The sequence below is a fragment of the Phyllobates terribilis genome, unplaced genomic scaffold, assembly GCF_046119375.1.
Source record: "Phyllobates terribilis strain yellow unplaced genomic scaffold, ASM4611937v1 Scaffold_3__8_contigs__length_932513732, whole genome shotgun sequence".
NCBI classification, from domain to species: domain Eukaryota; kingdom Metazoa; phylum Chordata; class Amphibia; order Anura; family Dendrobatidae; genus Phyllobates; species Phyllobates terribilis.
Genome location: NW_027362763.1, coordinates 679,079,177 through 679,099,871, shown reverse-complemented (window position 1 = coordinate 679,099,871; position 20,695 = coordinate 679,079,177). Strand labels below are relative to the sequence as shown.

The 20,695-nt window shown below is 46.3% G+C and overlaps 1 protein-coding gene across 2 annotated transcripts in view; it reads right to left on the bottom strand.

The window, feature by feature from the left end:
- LCLAT1 (lysocardiolipin acyltransferase 1) overlaps window positions 1–3,590 on the bottom strand; it is a 104,461-nt gene extending 100,871 nt beyond the window's left edge. Inside the window, exon 1 of one of the 2 annotated variants that reach the window (XM_073671800.1) lies at window positions 3,376–3,590. The gene's annotated coding sequence lies outside the window, so the exon portion shown is untranslated. Of the gene's footprint in view, window positions 1–507; window positions 627–3,375 lie in introns of those variants that run through there. The other variant, XM_073671801.1, reaches the window with a different exon arrangement.
- Between the last annotated feature and the right edge of the window lie 17,105 nt (window positions 3,591–20,695).

The following is a 20,695-nucleotide window of genomic DNA, read 5'->3' as shown; positions in this document are numbered from 1 at the left end:
TGAAATGCTTACTAAAAACCAGCATGGAGGACATTATACAGAAGAACTGAGCATTGTAACTGTGAATCCAGGACTGTAGGGAGATGAAATGCTTACTAAAAAGCAGCATGGTAAACATTAAACAGCAGAAGTGATCAGTGTTGCTGTGATTTCAGCACTGGGGTGAGATACAAGACTTACTAGAAAGCAGCAGTATGGGGGACATTAAGCAGCAGTACTGAACAGAGCAACTGCAAATACATCCCTGGGGTGACAGAAAACATATGTGAAAGCAGCAAAACAGGTCTGTGTCTCTCACTTCGCACATCTCTCGCTTTGCTGTGAGGATTTGTGGGAGCCCAGCAGGGATTATACTAATAGGAAACACAGTCAGCAGTTGACATCACGTCATCAGCTCCTCTCACGTCTCCATGTGGATGTGAGAGCCGCCGGAGAACCCCTTCAATCTGTAATAGGCCAAATTGGGCAAGCTCACAATCAAACTTTCACGTAAAGTACCGTACTTACTACAAGTGTGAACTACGCCAAGCTGCCTGAAGTCTTTCCCAAAACCGCAGTGCCCCCGGCTACCTGGAGTCTCACCATGAGGCGTATTAATCATTAACGTTTCACGCTGCAGTCTATTAATGGGGAATGACCGGAGGGCAAAGTTTCATAATGATATTTACATCATTCTGCTTTTTTCTGTACATGCAGATGCTGCAGAGCCGAGTCTTGTAAAGGAAATCTCTGCATTATTTTTGTGTTTAGAAATACGGAGAACACGAGTAATATGGCATAAAAGACAACTTTATTGGATAATATTAAAAAAAACATGATTAGATTAATCACAGTGTAACAAGAGATATGGAGTACAGTGAAATGAAGCACAGCAACACCATACAATGTAAGGGAGACAAAGATATGTGTCCCATATAAGTGGGAAAGGCAGAAGAAATGGTAGAAGTTGTTCAATTAAAATTAAATTTGTACAAACATAAAATATCCCAAATTCTCACCACGTTAGATGAGGCTTTCTCAAGATTCAACACGTGACATCTGGGGGCGTACATAAGAAGGTCCTTCTGCTATTCTATACAGAGTCTCTTGAGAAAGCCTCATCTAATGTGGGCGAAACGCGCGTCGGGGCGTGCTGCAACCGCCGCACTTCATGTGACACCCTACTCTATCTGGGGGCCCTCTGATTTGGTGAGAATTTGGGATATTTTATGTTTGTACAAATTTGATTATAATTGAACTACTCCCATTTCTTCCGCCTTTCCCACTTATATGGGACACATATCTGGGCCTCCCTTACATTGTATGGTGTTGCTGTGCTTCATTTCACTGTACTCCATGTCTCTCTTGTTACACTGTGATTAATCTAATCATGTTTTTTAATATTATCCAATAAAGTTGTCTTTTATGCCATATTACTCATGTGTTCTCCGTATTTCTATATGTTTTTGAGTAGGCTAATCTTGGCGGGCTGTGGCAATTTAGTTACCAATTCTCAAGCCTGAGTGCCATATTATGAGGGTCGCTGTTTGTTTATTATCTTTCTGTTTGCAGCTTTTGTTGTGCATTATCGGACTTGTATCTAGTGCAGATCCAGCCATGACATATTCGGCCAAATAACCTACTCATGTCCAGGGCTGCTGGTAATGCCGCATTTCCACTGAATCAGCCACAGACAACCTGGAAATTGTCAATAATCTGTAGCTGAGCGACCTGTTATTCTGGTAATGTGTCGCCACTCACCACGAAATAACTGCAATAATGGGCGGTCAGTGCGATTGTGTCATTTAACCAGCACATTACACAAAAAGCATCGGGGCGTGTGGAGGGTAATTACTCTTAAAACATAGCTGAAATGTCTTACCACGCTTTGATTTTTTGTTTTAGCAAAGTAAAAAAACATTACTGATCCCAAGTTACATCCAGTATTATACTCCAGAGCTGCACTCACTATTCTGCTGGTGCAGTCACTGTGTACATACATTACATTACTGATCCTGTACTGATCCTGAGTTACATCCTGTATTATACTCCAGAGCTGCACTCACTATTCTGCTGGTGCAGTCACTGTGTACATACATTACATTACTGATCCTGTACTGATCCTGAGTTACATCCTGTATTATACTCCAGAGCTGCACTCACTATTCTGCTGGTGCAGTCACTGTGTACATACATTACATTACTGATCCTGAGTTACATCCTGTATTATACTCCAGAGCTGCACTCACTATTCTGCTGATGCAGTCACTGTGTACATACATTACATTACTTATCCTGTACTGATTTTATGTACACAGTGACTGCACCAGCAGAATAGTGAGTGCAGCTCTGGAATATAATGCAGGATGTAACTCAGGATCAGTAATGTAATATATGAACACACTGACTGCACCAGCAGAATAGTGAGTGCAGCTCTGGAGTATAATACAGGATGTAACTCAGGATCAGTAATGTAATGTATGTACACAGTGACTGCACCAGCAGAATAGTGAGTGCAGCTCTGGAGTATAATACAGGATGTGACTCAGGATCAGTGCAGGATCAGTAATGTAATGTATGTACACAGCGACTGCACCAGCAGAATAGTGAGTGCAGCTCTGGAGTATAATACAGGATGTAACTCAGGATCAGTACAGGGTCAGTAATGTAATGTGAGTTACATCCTGTATTATACTCCAGAGCTGCACTCCCTATTCTGCTGGTGCAGTCACTACATACATACATTACTGTTATATCCTGTAAGGGAGCGGTCTACAGAATGTACCTGTATATCAGGGGCAGTATATGTCTATTCCCGCATGCGAGGGGCCGGTCCACGGCGTGTGCCCGCATGCGAGGGACCGGTACACGGCGTGTGCCTGGATGCGAGGGGCCGGTCCACGGCGTGTGCCCGCCCGTATACGAGGGGCGGTATACGGCGTGTGCCCGCCCGTATACGAGGGGCGGTATACGGCGTGTGCCCGCCCGTATACGAGGGGCGGTATACGGCGTGTGCCCGCCCGTATATGAGGGTATACGGCGTGTGCATGTCTATGAGGGGCGGTATACGGCGTGTGCCCGCCCGTATATGAGGGGCGGTATACGGCGTGTGCCCGCCCGTATATGAGGGGCGGTAAACGGCGTGTGCCCGCCCGTATATGAGGGGCGGTATACGGCGTGTGCATGTCTATGAGGGGCGGTATACGGCATGTGCCCGCCCGTATATGAGGGGCGGTATACGGCGTGTGCCCGCCCGTATATGAGGGGCGGTATACGGCGTGTGCATGTCTATGAGGGGCGGTATATGACGCTGTGTATATGTACAGCACTGTATACAGGCAGACACAGATCAGCACAGTGTACACCACATCACACGCAGATAGAAGCAGCTGTCACCTGCCGCCGGTGTGCCCGGCTCCGTCACTCGGGTGCGCCCCCGCCCTGTCGCCGCCCGCAGACCAATGATGACTCCATGAAGCGCCACGCTCCGGAGAGAGAAGGGTTAACACGCAGCGGTCAGCTCCCCGCGCGCTCCTCCCCGCTCGCTTCTATCATTCATGACGTCACCACGTCGCAGGACATATTACGTCGGCGGGTTGCGGAGGCAGGAGAACGTCATGGACGTATGAGGAGAGGGCGGGAAGATGTGAGGTGATTGGCGAGGTGATTGGCGAGGAGGGGGCGGGGCGCCGATACACGCGGTGTCTGATTGCAGGGTCAGGAATGTCTCCTCACTGAGGGGATGTGCGGCAGTAAACGATTCGCGCTGTGTGGGGACGGTATCAGTCACCTGCACAGTCTCCTCAGATATACCGTGTCTCCTCAGATACACCGTGTCCCCTCAGATACACCGTGTCCCCTCAGATACACCGTGTCCCCTCAGATACACCGTGTCTCCTCAGATACACCGTGTCTCCTCAGTTATACCGTGTCCCCTCAGATACACCATGTCTCTTCAGCTACACGCCGTGACACCTCAGATACACGCCGTGTCCCCTCAGATACACGCCGTGTCCCCTCAGATACACGCCGTGTCCCCTCAGATACACGCCGTGACGCCTCAGATATACGCCGTGACGCCTCAGATACACGCCGTGTCCCCTCAGATACACGCCGTGTCCCCTCAGGTACACGCCGTGTCCCCTCAGGTACACGCCTTGACACCTCAGCTACACGCCTTGACACCTCCGCTACACGCCGTGTCCCCTCCGCTACACGCCGTGTCCCCTCCGCTACACGCCGTGTCCCCTCAGCTACACGCCTTGACACCTCAGCTACACGCCTTGACACCTCAGCTACACGCCGTGTCCCCTCAGGTACACGCCTTGTCCCCTCAGGTACACGCCTTGACACCTCAGGTACACGCCTTGACCCCTCAGGTACACGCCTTGACCCCTCAGGTACACGCCTTGACCCCTCAGGTACACGCCGTGTCCCCTCTGGTACACGCCGTGTCATCTTGAGATACATGCCTTGACACCTCAGCTTAAACGCGGCTTAAGTTATAGGTGCATTGTGCATGCGCGGGATGTGCAGATCTAGAGTGCACGTCACAGGGCCCTGTGACGTGCAGGGGAGGGGGGGATATTTAAATTAAGCATATAGGTGGGCATTTCTTGGCGTCCCCCGGACGCCAATCCTAGGAAAATGGTTTTATAAAAAGCAATTTCACAGCCACAAGACGGCTAATATGGAGCATACAGGTTTGTATAGATTTACATTTCTATCACCTGTATGACTATATTAGCGGTCTGATAGGTCCCAGAGGGGTGACAGATTCCCTTTAAAGTCTTTGTCCAGTGCTGATTCATAATCTTAACCACGTACAGTATTCGCTACTTATTTACATCTTCTCTGTTTTGTATTGCCCTTTATATTAAATTAATTGAAAGCTTTTAAGTCAAAACCCAGAATGGTGCACGAAATGTGTACAAGGATGCAGTCCATCTTAGGCACTCTCCAGTAGCGTAGCTGCTAGGGGGCAGAGGGGTGGTGGCCCCGGGCCATGCACTCTGAGGGGACCCACCCTTAGCTGCGCCAGTGTAACTGTATCGGCGTGCACAGCATGCCAATACAGTTACACCCTGGGGCAGAGCCGGGAGACTCAATGTCCCTGCACTGCCAGGCATCAGCTATCGGGCCCTTGAGAAGGAGGCCCCGGTGCCTGCATCGGGTCCCCCGCCAGTCACCCCAAGACAGTTCAATGATGAGAGAGGGAGCATGACGATCCCTCTCCCATCAGTCCCCTCTGCGCCTGACGTCACTGACCGGGCGCGATGATGTCATCACTTGGTGTCCGCTGTTCTGAAGATGTGCGGGCACTCGGAGCAGCTGCCTATGGGGCTGCATTATACTACAGACTCTTCCTATGGGGAGGGGATTATACTACATAGAGACCTATGGGGGTGCATCATACTATATAGTCTGCCTATGGGGGTGCATTATACTATATACTCTGCCTATGGGGGTCCATTATACTAAATACTCTGCTTATGGGGATGCATTATACTATATACTCTGCCTATGGGGGTGCATTATACTATATACTCTGCCATTAGGGATGCTCTATACTATATAGACTGCCTATGGGGGTGCATAATACTATATAGACTGCCTATGGGGGTGCGTCATACTATATAGACTGTCTATGAGGCTGCATTATACTATATACTCTGCCTATGGGGGTGCATTATACTATATACTCTGCCTATGTGGGTGCATCATACTATATAGACTGCCTATGTGGGTGCATTATGCTATATACTCTGCCTATGGGGTCCATTATACTATATGGAGGCCTATGGGGGTGCATTATACTATAGAGGCCTATGGGGTGTTTTTTATTATATAGAGTCTGCCTGTGGGGAGTGTATTATACTATAGAGGCCTATGGGGAGTGCATTATACTATATTGGGGACTATCTGGTGCATTATACTAAATGTAGGCTATTTAGGGGGCCACCATACAGTGTGGGAAATAATGTGGGGTCTTCGTATAGTTAGGTGGCCATCATACAGTGTTGGTGCCATCAGTTTGGAGGCTACTAAGGGGTCAGTATACTGTGTGGGAGTACTATACAGTGAGGGGGCATTATACTATGTATAGGAGAGAATCATACTGTGTATAGGGGAGCTGTACATGGGGGGAGACTCAGGACATTATTAAATGTTAAGTGGGCTGTTATCGTTATAGGGGAACTCAGGTTATTGTGACTGTCAAAGGGGCAACAGAGGGCACTATTACCTTCTAGGGGGCAAAATGTGGACTTTGTTTTCTAGGGCACTTGCACACGGCATTTCTATAGTCTAGAGGTTTGTTTGATCATTTAGAGGGCACACAGCAGGTGCAGTAATAAGGACACGGCAGCAGCGGCTCAGTATTGGTGTATCAGCAGGATGAGGAGTTTGTGCAGGTCCTGGATGGAGAAGTTGTCGTGTTGGTCTGGGCCAGATGGAAAATACGGGAAAAGTGAACGATTTAATTAGAAAGAACGTCACCTGTAAGGTACTATATATACTGTACCTGTACTGTAATCTCTTTAGTGTTCTGCAGGACTGGTATCTACCACTATATAGTTACTATATAGCAGTATTATCAGTGTTGGTTTTTGTATAGAGATTTTTATTTAGTAACAGCGCGGTCATCTGCTGAGGTTCCCCTACATCCACTATTAGGATGCGCCACCATAGTTGTAATCAGGGTTACCTGGTTAGGGGCCCAATCAGAAGTTTCGCCCCCCCCCCAACCAAAACTGTAGCTACTCCTTTGGCACTCTCCTAAAAGAGGAAAAACCCCTGTAAACTTTTTTCTTAACCATCTGACTCAAAAGCCCCTCTAAGGATCGATGGTCTCCCTTCTTCAAACCTTAAGGAGAGCCTTCCTTGTTTCTGGCTGCCCTCCGACAAACCAGAAACAACAAGATAAAAGTCTTAGCTGCTACCAAAGGTTTAAGAAACTGGGGGCTGAACCCTCTACTTGGGCCTTTCCAAGCATGTTTTTTTTTCACCTGCAAAACTCTACATCCAATGGTAATGGCAATTTGAAACTGTTTTTTTCTAGTAATGTTGACTTTGTCAGTGTAACTGTTAGAACCCTCCTGTTTGTTTTTTCCATCTTGTGTTTTGCGGTCACGTGACCATCTGCCTTTATATTCCAGCTCCGTCCTTGTGCTGGACTTCAGTGTTTGACTGTTTCTCTAGCCAGGTGCTTCGGTGCCTTTCTCTGTTAGTTCGCTTGGTCCTCTGGGACACAAAGTTTGTCTTTTTGTGTTCTGCAACAACTTCTCTGTTTAGGAGGTGTCCCATTTTTGTCCCAGTCCTTAGTTCTTTTAGGGACCCCTCCCTTAATTCTATAGGTCTTCATTCAGACTAGCCGAGGACTAAGGCGGGTCTGTTTGCTAGGAACAGGCAGCCCGCTACATCGTAGGGATTCAGCTTAGTCTTACTGTAGGGACAGCTTTCCCCTATCTTTCCTTAGTACTTGTTGCAGAACATAACAGTAAGTCCAGCCCAAAAAAACTAAAAGGAAAGAAATTCGGGGATCAGTATGGCTTCCGTCCAGGAGTTGGCTCAACGCCTGCAGGGATTGTCTCTGGAGGTGGCCGAGCTTCAGCAACACGTGAGTAGCTGTTCTGGAGCGCATTTTGTCAAACCCAAGGTAGGACTGCTTGATGTTTTTTATGGTAAACAGCAAGATTTTTTTTCCGTTAAAAATGCTTGTTTGTTATATTTTCGTTTGAGACCAAGGTCCTCTGGGAATGAATCACAGCGCATTGGTTTTATTATGTCACTTTTGCGCAATGAACCACATGGGTGGGCCTTTTCTCTCCAGCCTAATGATCCGTGTTTAAGGTCTTTTGAAGAATTTTTTTCTGCTATGGGGCTATTATATGACGATCCTGATCGAATCTCATCTGCTGAATCAAAACTCAGGCATTTGAATCAGGGGTCAGATGATGTTGAAAATTATTGCACACACTTCAGGAGATGGGCTTCAGAAGTTAAGTGGAATGATTCGGCGCTGAGATGTTTATTTCTTGCTGGTCTGAGTGAAAGGGTTAAGGATTTGCTTATTGCATTCCCTGCACCTGAGACACTGCAGGAAGCTATGCAGTTAGCTGTTCGTATAGACAGGAGGCTGAGGTCCAGGCTCAATGAGGTAAAGACTCCTGTAATGTCAGTTCCTAGTCCCCAGAAAATCTGCTTTGATGACGGAGAACCGATGGAGGTTGGGGCGATGTCACTCTGCTCTCAGGAAAGAGACCGGAGGATTACCGAGGGATTGTGTCTTTATTGTGGTAAAGCCGATCATTTGATTAAGTATTGTGAGCATCGTTTAAGTAAAGAAAAAAAAAAGGTCAGTTACGCCCGTATAGCTTGTTTACGCTCTGCAGGAGTGTTTCTTTCTGGCAGTACTACTCTGCAGGGAGATTTGATTGAATTTCAGGTATTTGTGGATTGTGGTTCAACACTTAATGTGATTGATAAAGGGTTTTTGGAAAACCTTAAATTGAAATCCAAACCTTTGTCATCACCTATTTCTGTGGTTGCAATTGATAACACTCCTTTGAAATGTATTACTCACAAGACTGCTGCATTTCCCCTCACTATCAGTGGAGTTCACCAAGAAATTTTGGACTTGGTTGTTTTGGATAATTTGCCCTCTCCAGTTGTTCTAGGATTGCCTTTGTTAAAACTGCACAATCCTTTATTGGACTGGTCTACTAGTTGTAATGGTCGCATTGCGGCTGTGGAAAAAGGGGAATTACCGGTACCTATTCAAGATTTTTGGAGGGTTTTTCGGAGGAGGAGTCGCAAGTTTTACCTCCTCATAGGGATTATGATTGCGCCATTGAGTTTGTTCCGGGAGCCACTCTTCCCAAGAGTTGCTTGTTTAATCTGACTATTCCTGAAAGAAAGGCCTTGGAGGAGTATATAGAGACTAGCCTGGCTGCTGGTCACATTAGACCTTCTAAGTCGCCTGTGGCAGTTGGATTTTTCTTTGTTAAAAAAAAGGACGGCGGTTTACGTCCATGTCTGGATTTTCGTGAAATTAATAAGCTTACCGTATGCAATTCCTACCCATTGCCGTTAATTCCTGACTTGTTTAACCAGTTAGTGGGAGCCAAGTGGTTCTCCAAAATTGATCTCCGGGGGGCATACAATTTGTTACGAGTGAAGGAGGGTGATGAATGGAAAACTGCTTTTAACACTCCGGTAGGTCATTTTGAGAATCTTGGTCTTACCAATGCACCTGCATTTTTTCAGAACCTTATTAATGACATCCTGAGACCTTTGATTTGTAAGAATGTGGTTGTGTATTTGGATGACATTTTGATTTACTCACCAGATCTAGAGTCCCATTGGCAGAGTGTACGTGAAGTTTTGCAGTTATTGAGTGATAATTCACTCTTTGCTAAGCTGGAGAAATGTGAGTTCGCTGTGCAGAAAATTAGTTTTTTTGGGCTACATTGTCTCCAGCGAGGGCTTTGAGATGGACCCTGTGAAGGTTCAGGCTGTGCAGGAATGGCCTAGGCCTATTGGTTTGAAATCTATACAGAGATTTTTGGGTTTTGCCAATTATTACAGGAAATTCATTAAGAATTTTTCTGCAATTGTTAAACCTCTAACCGATCTCACCAGGAAAGGTGCGAATATGGTCCAGTGGACTACTGAGGCCATTGAAGCGTTTGAGTATCTCAAAGAGAGGTTCAGTTCTGCCCCTATCCTTATGCAGCCTGATGAGACCAAGCCTTATTTGGTCGAGGTCGATGCTTCATCGGTGGGGGTCGGAGCAGTTTTGTCTCAGGAGAACAAGGGTGGAGTACATCCTTGTGCCTTCTTTTCGAAAAAATTTTCGGAAACCGAACTGAATTATGATGTTGGAAATCGGGAGTTGCTTGCTATTAAACTCGCGTTTGAACATTGGCGTCATTTTTTGGAAGGCGCTAGATTTCCTATTCAGGTTTTCACAGATCATAAGAATTTGATCTATCTGGATGCTGCCAAGCGCTTGAATGCCCGTCAAGCTAGGTGGACACTTTTTTTTTTTTCTCGGTTTCATTTTTCTGTTACCTATATCCCTGGTACTAAGAATGTTAAAGCCGATGCTTTATCTCGCAGCTTCTCTCCTACGGTCAGTGCCGAGGAGGAGGAGAGCATTTTACAGAAAGGAGTTGTGATGGCGGCATTGGATTCCGTTTTGGAGAATGGGATTCTGAAAGCTCAAGATGATGCTCCATCTAACACTCCCCATGGGAGGTTGTTCGTGCCTAGAGCCTTTAGGAGAGATTTGTTTGTGGAGTGTCATGAGTCTCGGTTGGCAGGTCATCCAGGAATTTCGGAGACTAAGAGACTTATCAGTCGCAGTTTTTGGTGGCCTGGATGGCAGAAGGAAGTCATCAAGTGGTTGCGTCAATGCAGGGCCGGCGTCAGCACCCGGCGCACCCGGGCAAATGCCGGGGCCCTGAGCAGGCAGAGGGGCCCACTGACGGTCGCGCACCCCGCTGGGCTATGGGCGGAGGAGAGCGGTGTCAGCGCCCGCCCTTCTCCGCCGCTTGCTCAGGGCCCCGGCAGCTGGATACTTACCTCTCCCCGTGCCTCCGCAGATCCGCTGTCTTCCTGCTCTGCGCTCCCTGTGACGTCAGAGGGCGCGGTGACGTCTTTTCACCACGCCCTCCCCTGAGCCGTCACAGGGAGCGCTGAGCGGGAAGACACCGACAACGCTGGAGTTCCGACCCGAGCAGTGGGCAGCAGGTAGCAGGTGAGGAGAAGGGAGGTGAGTATTTGATTTTTTTTTTTTAATGTATGGAGGCATGGGGCAGTATAAAGAGAAGTGGGGGACATCCTGCATGGGGCATTATAAAGAGAGGGGGGGGACATCCTGCATGGGGCAGTATAAAGAGAAGGGGGGGGGGGACTTCCTGCATGGGGCATTATAAAGAGAGGGGGGGACATCCTGCATGGGGCATTATAAAGAGGGGGGGGCATCCTGCATGGGGCATTATAAAGAGGGGGGGGGCATCCTGCATGGGGCATTATAAAGAGGGGGGGACATCCTGCATGGGGCATTATAAAGAGGGGGGGTGACATCCTGCATGGGGCATTATAAGGTGGGGAACAGCCTGCATGGAGCATTATAAGGGGGGGACAGCCTGTATGGGGCATTATGTGGGGGGTAACAGCCTGCATGCAGCATTATATGGGGACCAGTATCCTGTATGGAGCATTATAAAGGGACCGGTATCCTGTATGGAGCGTTATAAGAGGACCGGTATCCTGTATGGAGCGTTATAAGAGGACCGGTATCCTGTATGGAGCGTTATAAGAGGACCGGTATCCTGTATGGAGCGTTATAAGAGGACCGGTATCCTGTATGGAGTTTTATAAGGGGACCAGTATCCTGTATGGAGCGTTATATGGGGGCCAGTATCCTGTATGGAGCTTTATAAGGGGACCAGTATCCTGTATGGAGCGTTATATGGGGGCCAGTATTCTGTATGGAGCCTTATATGGGGGCCAGTATTCCTTATGGAGCCTTATATGGAGGCCAGTATTCCGTATGGAGCCTTATATGGGGGCCAGTATTCCGTATGGGGCCTTATATGGGGGCCAGTATTCCGTATGGGGGCCAGTATTCCGTATGGGGCCTTATATGGGGGCCAGTATTCCGTATGGAGCCTTATATGGGGGCCAGTATTCCGTATGGAGCCTTATATGGGGGGCAGTATTCCGTATGGAGCGTTATATGGGGGCCAATATTCCGTATGGGGCCTTATATGGGGGCCAATATTCCGTATGGGGCCTTATATGGGGGCCAGTATTCCGTATGGAGCCTTATATGGGGGCCAGTATTCCGTATGGAGCCTTATATGGGGGCCAGTATTCCGTATGGAGCCTTATATGGGGGCCAGTATTCCGTATGGAGCCTTATATGGGGGCCAGTATTCCGTATGAAGCGTTATATGGGGGCCAGTATTCCGTATGGAGCCTTATATGGGGGCCAGTATTCTGTGTGGAGCGATTCACCGGTTTCTGAGCTATTGTGGAATTTACAATAGATATCACTCATGTAATGTAAGAAGTGAAATCTTTGCATTGTACTATATATATATTTCTCCGCTGTATCTCTGCATCATGAATCGTGGTATGTGTTAAAGGGGCCCACTGAGACTCTTTCGCCCGGGGCCCAGAAAAACCTGGAGCCGGCCCTGCGTCAATGTACTGTGTGTGCTAGGTCAAAGGCTTCACATACTCCTGCTGCGGGTTTGCTTTGCCCTCTGGAGGTTCCTAGTGCGCCTTGGACGCATCTCACAATGGATTTTATTACTGATCTTCCTGTGTCCGAGGGTTTTACTGTCATCTGGGTGGTCGTGGACCGTTTTAGTAAGATGTGTCATTTGGTTCCATTCATTAAGTTGCCCTGCGCCAAGACACTCGCTAAGGTGTTTGTTAAGGAGATTGTCAAGCTCCATGGCGTTTTCACGGATATTGTTTCTGATAGAGGACCTCAGTTTGTGGCTCGCTTTTGGGGTGCTTTTTGTGACAGGTTGGGAGTCCATTTGTCATTTTCGTCTGGTTATCATCCTGAGTCTAATGGACAGACTGAAAGAAAGAACCAGGATGTTGAACAGTTTTTGCGTTGTTTTGTGGCGGACAATCAAGAGGGGTGGTTTGAGTTTCTGCCTCTCGCAGAATTTGCTCTTAACAATCATACATCCTCCTCTGCTGGGTGTTCTCCTTTTTTTTGTTGTACGGGGAGACATCCGTCTTTTGGTTCGTTCTCCAAATTGGGGTCGGCGGTGCTGGAGGAGGAGAATTTTTCCGGTGATTTGGAGAGAGCTTGGACTAATGTACGTTGCAACCTTCAAGAGGCTAACAAGAAGTCCAAGAAGTATTTTGACAGGAAACGTAAGGAGGTTTTGTTTACTGTGGGTGACATGGTTTGGTTGTCCTCGAAGAACCTGCGGTTGAGGATTCCCTCTAAAAAAACTGGGTCCTAAGTTTGTGGGTCCATTTAAAGTGCTTCAGGTTGTTAACCCGACTGCTGTTAGGTTGGATGTCCCTACTTCCTGGAAGATTAATCCTGTGTTTCATGTTTCCTTGTTGAAAAAGGCTGATGTATCTGATAGGGACGCCACTGTCACAGTTCCTCCTGTTGTGGAAGACGGTGAATATGAAATTTCTCGTATCTTGAATTCTAGATGGCATAGAGGGAGATTACAGTATCTTGTCTCATGGAAGGGTTTCTGTCCCGATGACAACTTCTGGGTAAGGACGGATGATGTCTCTGCTCCTAGGCTTGTTAAAGCTTTCCACAGGAGGTTTCCGGATAGGCCTGGGCCTGGAGGATCCGGAGGATCCTCATAAAAGAGGGGGTACTGTTAGAACCCTCCTGTTTGTTTTTTCAATCTTGTGTTTTGCGGTCACGTGACCATCTGCCTTTATATTCCAGCTCCGCCCTTGTGGCTGTGCTGGACTTCAGTGTTTGACTGTTTCTCTAGCCAGGTGCTTCGGTGCCTTTATCTGTTAGTTCGCTTGGTCCTCTGGGACCTCTAGTACATTTTTGTCAGTTTGTCTTTTTGTGTTCTGCAACAACTTCTCTGTTTAGGAGGTGTCCCACTTTTGTCCCAGTCCTTAGTTCTTTTAGGGACCCCTCCCTTAATTCTATAGGTCTTCGTTCAGACTAACCGAGGACTAAGGCGGGTCTGTTCACTAGGAACAGGCAGCTTGCTACATCGTAGGGATTCTGCTTAGTCTTACTGTATTGACTGCTTTCCCCTATCTTTCCTTAATACTTGTTGCAGATCATAACAGTAACCCTTTCTGGCCTTATCCACCTGTTGCTGTTCCTTAGGGAAAGAAATGTACTGGTCGATACGCTTTCAGGTAACAGGTTTTTTTTTTCGTGTGCAGAATTAAGAAGAAAATAATTTTGACTGGAAAAATGGAGAACTCTTTGTACCAGCAAAGTTAAAAAATAGAAGATAAGCCTACCGCATCCTTACGCAAGGGGACCCTTAGGACAAATGCAAAGCAAGGACAAATGTAATTGCCTGAATCTTCTGGCCCTTGGTAACTCAGGAGGGCATTAGAGTTCTCGTTCCCTGTCCTCTTTTGTTTTGCTCTTTTCATGCTTTGCCTTGAAGACTCTTTAGCAAAGCTTTTTACTTATAAAGAATGCGAAGAGCTCCACAAATAAATAGAGAGTCCATTGTAGAACTGCACAAAGGAAATGTACAACGGGTTTATTCCTTTCAATGTGGTTATTTTTACTTCTGTTCGAGTTATATAGTGAAATAGAATAAATGTGCATGTACTTGCAGGAGGTCTATGTCATTAATAGGGACGAGATACCAGGCAGAGTCCTAGGCCCTAGTGAGTTCTAGGTCAGGATTGATGGACTCTCTATACAGATATGGCTCTCTTCCTCTCAGCCAGCCACTGGGGTCCAAGTCAATCCAAAGCTCGGGGACGGATCACATGACACTACGTTTTTAATTAAAAACAGGGTTTTTTCTCCAATCAGTTGTCTAATACATGCAATTTATGTAATGTCATGGTTTTTCTTATATTGCTGGAAGCCAGAAAGTGTACTGTCTCAGATCCAACCACTAATGAAAAAAAACGGCATGCTACATAAAGCAGTGCACAAGCATGTGGCCTATCTTAAACCTCCAAAAGAGAAGTAGAGCCCGGTAAACAGTCAGGTGATAGATGGCAGATAAGTGTCACTGAAGCTTTTTGCCATCGTGATGCAAGTCCTGGAAGAGTGTTACGACCAGTGATGCCATGTTATGGAGTTATTTTACCTGGAGTGTGAGTAGAAGATTTAAGAGCGACTGAAGAGCCTGGGTGGGAAGATCACAAACCTACTCCATTCCACATTTTAACTTCCTGAAAAAAAAGTCTCAGGAGGGGACTGAAAAGATTAATTAAAAGAAAAACTTGAGAGGACTGCGCTCCATGTCTGCTCGTCTGAGAGTGGAAGGTCTGCTTGGGAATAAGAGGCCTCACGCCCTCACTGTGCAAAGTTAAAGACTGTTGTGGAATTTAACCTGCAGGGTTTGATGAGGAACACTTTTTTTTGTGTTCAAGTGTTAAAGCATGACATTTTTTTTTTTGACAGGCTTCGGCTCCATCTTGAGCCATGGCGATTTGATGAAGATCGATCCTATGCAAGCCTAGCTAGGTCCGCCAGGGTCTTCTCTGCCATTATCTAGATAGTATCAAGCCATTGGGTTGCTGGTCTTCCTCTTCACCTTACTCCTTCTATTCTTCCGACCATGATGTCTTCATATGATGTGTCCAAAGTGGGTAAGTCGTAGCTTGGTGATCCTTGCTTCGAGTGACATGTCTGGCTTGATTTGTTCCTAAATTGATTTGTTTGTTATTCTTACCATCCATAATATTGATAACATCCTTCTCCAACACCACATTTCAAAGACAACGAATCTTCTGTCTTATTTCTTTATCGTCCAGGTTTCGCATCCGTATGGACGATAACCAAACCATGGACGAGCCGTGTCTACGTCGCCAGTGAAATGTTTCTTGATTTGAAGATCTTGTCTAGTGACTTCATTGTTGATTTGCCCATAGCTATTTTCCTATTTACTTCCAGTGTCTTCGCTGCATCTTGAGTGGTCATTGATCCGAGTAGGTTGAAGTCCTGTATACATTAAGAACATTTACTTTCTGATTTCTTGCTGAAGTAAGTGTGTTTAAGTTGCCATTGTCACAATTCCTGCTTTCTGTGTGGGACTGCTATGCTGTCCTGTTGAACTGGTTGTTGCTGTGCTTTGATGGGACTGCTTGGCTGTCCAATCCTGTGAGTGGCAAGTCGGGCTTTCGGTGCTTTGATTGACAGCTCGGCTGTCCAATCTTTGACTGGGATTTGCAGGGCAGTCTCCAGGTGTTCAGTGTGGAGATTGCCCAAGCTATCTAACTGAGCTGACTGCCCCTGTTCCCTGCCAGACATAGTTTGTGCTTCCTGGTGAGTGTTTGCCTCATTCTGTTGTTCTGTGTTCTGATCTTCTGCTGCCTGACCCTTTGGACAGTGTTCTGACTACCTCCTTGTCTTGCCCTTTGGCTTTGCTCTGCTCTCTCTTGACACTTACCCTGGACTGTGGCTTGACTTACGCATCTGTCTTTTCCCCTTGGTATCTACGGACTCTCTTGGTATTGACCTCGGAACGTCTGACTATCTGCCTCACAGTTGCTCCGTGAGTTAGTGACTAGCGTCACATTACATCTGGCCATACATTTTTTTTTTTCCTCTCACCAATGGATCCAGTTCGTGCAATGTGTGATCAGGTGACGAGTCTGACCCAGATGGTTCAGGATCTGGCAAGGAATCTGCTAGAATCCTCAAAGTCCCAGCTGCAGGGTCAGTTTAGTACTCTGGGTGTGTCCCAAAGCTCTCTGCCAGTGACAGTAGTTATGTCTTCTGGATCTACTGTCGACCTCCCCCGAACCAGTTGTGGCACTTCCTGACAAATTCTTGGGGGGGAGGGATCAATTTAGGGTGTTCAAGGAGAGCTGTAAATTATTTTTTACTCTGCAACCTCGGTCTTCTGGGGATGAGTCCCAGCGGGTGGGTATAATCATGTCCCTATTGCTTGGGGGTCCTCAGACTTGGGCATTTTCTTTGTCCCCACTAGCCCCAGGTCTTCTGTCGACGCCTTTTTTGACGCTTTAGGGATGATTTATGACGAAACTGACAGGGTCCAGGTCGCAGAGGCTAAGATCACGAACCTGACGCAGGGTGGCCGCAACTCTGAGGGTTATAGTTTGGAGTTCCGGCAATTGTCCTCTGAGGTTTTTTGGAACGATGCTTCTCTCAGGTGGCAGTTTTGCCGTGGCCTTACGGATACTCTTAAGGACGCTCTGGCCTTGCATCCTCCACCCCTGTCTTTGGGGAAGGCTATGACTCAGGCCATTCGTATGGACCGCAGGATTCGGGAGAGAACTGATGAGCGAAAAGGGGTTTCGGTCATTCCTCCTGAGCCTTTTTCCTTACCTGAGACGGAATCAATGGAGGTTGGAGCAGCCTGCTCTCGGACCGTACAGAGGAAACGTCGGCGCGATCTCGGACTCTGCTTCTACTGTGGTCGCACTGGACATTATCTCAAGGACTGCTCGACTCGCCCTCAATCAAATAAGTCGTCGGGAAACGCCTAAGCCTGGGTGATTGTCAAGGAGGTCACCCAGGCTTCTAGGTACCTTTTGGCTGCGTGCCCACTATGCGTATTTCAAGTGTTTTTGCCGTGGAATTTCTACAGCGAAAACACTTAAAAAACGCTTGGTAATACGTGCCCCATGGTGCCCAATGATAATCCTCGTGTGCTGTGCACACGCTGTGGAAATTTCCGCTGCAGATTAACATTGCGGAAAAATACGCAGCATGTCCATTCATTTTGCGGACACGCAGCGTAATCGCCGCCATTGACTTTCATTGGACCGCGTGACATCCGCATCACTGCATCTGCACATGCGGATATCATACGGTTCAATGTGCGGATGGTACCCAGGTTTGGAGAAGAGGAGACTCTCCTTCAGACCCAGGAACCATAGAACAAGAAAAAGAATTTAAAATAAAGATTATACTTAACTTCTGATGGCCCCCGGTCTCCTCAGCGATGTGTCCGGTCTGTTGTATGGGTTGCGGTGGTGTGAAAGGACCTGCCATGACGTCATTTAGTCGGCGGTCACATGACCTGTCACATGACTAAATGACATCATGGCAGGTCCTTTCACACCACCGCAACCGATACAACAGACCGGACGTAGCGGAGAAGACACCGGGGGCCATCGGAAGGTAAGTATAATCTTTTATTTTTTACCATTCATATTCTTTTTTTTAACTATTACTTGATCACACTATATAAATCCATGCAGGTTGCATGGATTTATATAGTGTGAACAAGTTGTCAAGCACTTTTCCAAGTGATGCTAAAATCGCTTGGAAAAGCTCTTGATAACCCGCATGCAGAAATGAATGCAGAAATGCATGCTGAAACGCTTCTACCTGACAAGAAAAATGCATGTAAAATCCGCATGCGTTTTTCTTGCCAGGGAGAAGCGGAAAAAATATGCAGCATTTCTGCATTGTGGGCACTTAGCCTTAAGGCTGTGTGCCCGCTATGCGTTTTTCAAGTGTTTTTGATGAGGAATTTCCGCAGCAGAAACGCTTTAAAAACGCTTGGTAATACGTGCCCCATGATCCCCAATGAAAATCTGCATGTTCTGTGCCCATGCTGCGGATTTTTCCGCAGCGGATTTTCCTTGCGGAAAAATCCGCAGCATGTCCATTATTTGTGCGTTTCTGTATGCGGATTTGAGATCCCAATAGACTTGAAAAACAAAAGTCAAATCTGCATGTAAAAACGCTGCAAAAACATGTGTAAAATCCGCAAGCGTTTTTGACTGCCAAGACCATGCAGAAACGTTGCAGAAATTTTCTGCTTCATTTCTGCATCGTGGGCACATAGCCTTAGACTCCTCAGATAAAGTACTGTTGAACGTGGAACTATGTTTTCAGAACCTATGGTTATCTGCACTTGCATTCATTTGACTGTGGGTCTCCTGCAAACTTTATTAATTTTGGACTGGTTCTTAAATTAGGAGTAGGGACAGTTAGATTGGAAAGACCCATTCAAATTGTCGCCATTGACAAGACACCATTACTCCAGAACTTTGTCCAGCTGGTAACGGTGGAATTCACACTAAGAGTGGGAACACTGCACTATGGGTACATCTCCTGTTATGTCTTTGATAATTTACCTGCTGGGTTGGTGTTGGGGTTTCCTTGGCTGCATGTTCATAATCCTGTTATCGATTGGTGGCAAAAGGATATTGTTAAATGGAGCCCCAACTGCCATGAAAGATGTATTCTTTCTGTGCAAATTTTTGTCCGCTAGTCTGGAGGGTCTGCCGGCGTACCTGAAAGACTTCAGAGATGTGTTCTTGGAAAAAGAGGCAGAGATACTACCTCCCCAGCGTCCTTATGATTGTACTATTGATTTAATTCCTAATGCCAAATTGCCTAAGGCTCACTTGTACAATTTGTCGGGATCACTATGAAAGAATATATTAATGTAAGTTTACGATGGGGTGATATCCGTCCTTCCTCCTCGCCTGTAGCTGCTGTTTTTTTCTTTGTAAAAAAGAAAGATGGTGGCCTCTGTCCCTGCCTTGATTTCTGTGAACTAAACAAAATTACTATTAAAAATACTTACCCCCTTCCACTCAACCCGACCTACATAACCAGCTTACTGGGGCTAAATGGTTTTCTAAACTTGATCTCAGAGGGGCGTATAATCTGATACGAAACCAGTAGGGTGATGAGTGGAAGGGTCCAAGGGTCTATTTGAGAATCAGGTCATGCCTTTTGGTTTAACCAATGCACTGGCTGTTTTTCAGAACTTTATGAATGACATTTTTTCTGATATCATTGGAAGGTTTATTGTGATATACCTTGATGACATTCTACTTTTTTCATCTGATCTAAGTTCACACTATGAGCATGTTCGTTTTGTTTTACAAAGATTCAAGGAGAAATCTTTGTTTGCCAAATTAGAAAAGTGTACTTGCTCTGTTCAAGAAGTATAATTTCTGGGGTCCATTGTATCTGCTGAGGGTTTTAAAATGGATCCTGGGAAGGTGCAGGCAATAATTGATTGTGTTCAACCTCACGACGTTAAAGCACTACAGCATTTTTTAGGATTCGCCAACTACTATTGAAAATTTATAAGGGTTTCTTTGCAGATTGTTAAACCTCTTACTGATCTCACATGTAATGTGGCGGATCTTAAGGTTTCGCTGTCAGATGTTATTGGATCCTTTAATAAACTAAAAGAGTGCTTCATGTCTGCTCCAGTTCTGATTCAGCCTGATCTTCAGAAACCGTTTATTGTAGAGGTTGGAGTAGGGATTGTTTTATCCCAAGGTCCCAAAACCCTGACTAATTTACGGCCATGTGCATTTTTTCCTAGGAAATTTTCGTCTGCTGAGCGAAACTATGATGTTGAAAATCGTGAGCTGCTTGCTGTAAAGTTAGCTTTTGAAGAATGGAGGAATTTTTGGAGGGAGCTATTCATCAGGTCACTGTTGTGACTGATCATAAGAATCTGGTTTATATTGAATCTGCTAAACTTCTAATCCCTAGACTGTCCAGGTGGTCCTTATTTTTTTCTAGATTCAATTTTTCCATCACGTTCAGACCAGGGTCTAAGAATGTTAGAGCTGACGCTCTGTCACGTAGCCTTGAGTCTGTTTCTACTCCAGAACATCCTTCCTCCATTGTTCCTAAGGGTAATTCAATGCTGTCCTCAGAATTGGAGGCTGAGATTCGCAAAGTCCAATCGTCGGCTCCTTCCACTACTCCTGGATCTAAATTATTTGTGCCTGTGTATCTAAGATTACGTTTGTTGCAAGAGTTTCATAACTCTATCTTGAGTGGTCACCCCGGGGTCACTGCTACTCAGAAGGCTATATGTAGAAACTTTTGGTGGCCATCCATGCTTAATGACATTAAATGTTTAGTATCCGCTTGTGAGGTTTGTGCACGCGCTAAAGTTTGCCATAACTGTCTGGCCGGGGAGTTGGCTCCTTTGCCTAAACCAGAAAGACCGTGGACTCATTTGTCCATGGATTTCATAACTGATTTGCCTTTGTCTTGTGGGAAAACCGTTATTTGGGTGGTGGTTGACCGATTAAA